We start from the raw sequence: 336 nt of genomic DNA on the forward strand, positions 1-336 counted from the left end.
AATGCTAAACTGACTGAGTCACCCAGGTGCCCCTTAGACTGATTTTACATGCCTTTCTCAGTGGTCCTCATCATTCCTACGACATTGGCTTTGTCCTTGATTTCTTATCACAATTACTCTAATAGTCTTGTGACTTGTATCACTTCCTCTTCTCCTGCTTCATTCATTCATTCATTCATTCATTCACTTAACAATAATAATTGAGCATGTGCAAAATGCCAGGCATGATTCCACCCTAGTGTTGCTCATATTTACTCTAACATGCATTCAGCAAACATTTAGAAACCTATGCCAGGAACCAGGATTTGTATGTGTGTGTGTGTGGGGGGGGGGGGG

This window comes from Crocuta crocuta, unplaced genomic scaffold (assembly GCF_008692635.1).
Source record: "Crocuta crocuta isolate KB4526 unplaced genomic scaffold, BGI_CrCroc_1.0 scaffold166, whole genome shotgun sequence".
Lineage (NCBI taxonomy): Eukaryota > Metazoa > Chordata > Mammalia > Carnivora > Hyaenidae > Crocuta > Crocuta crocuta.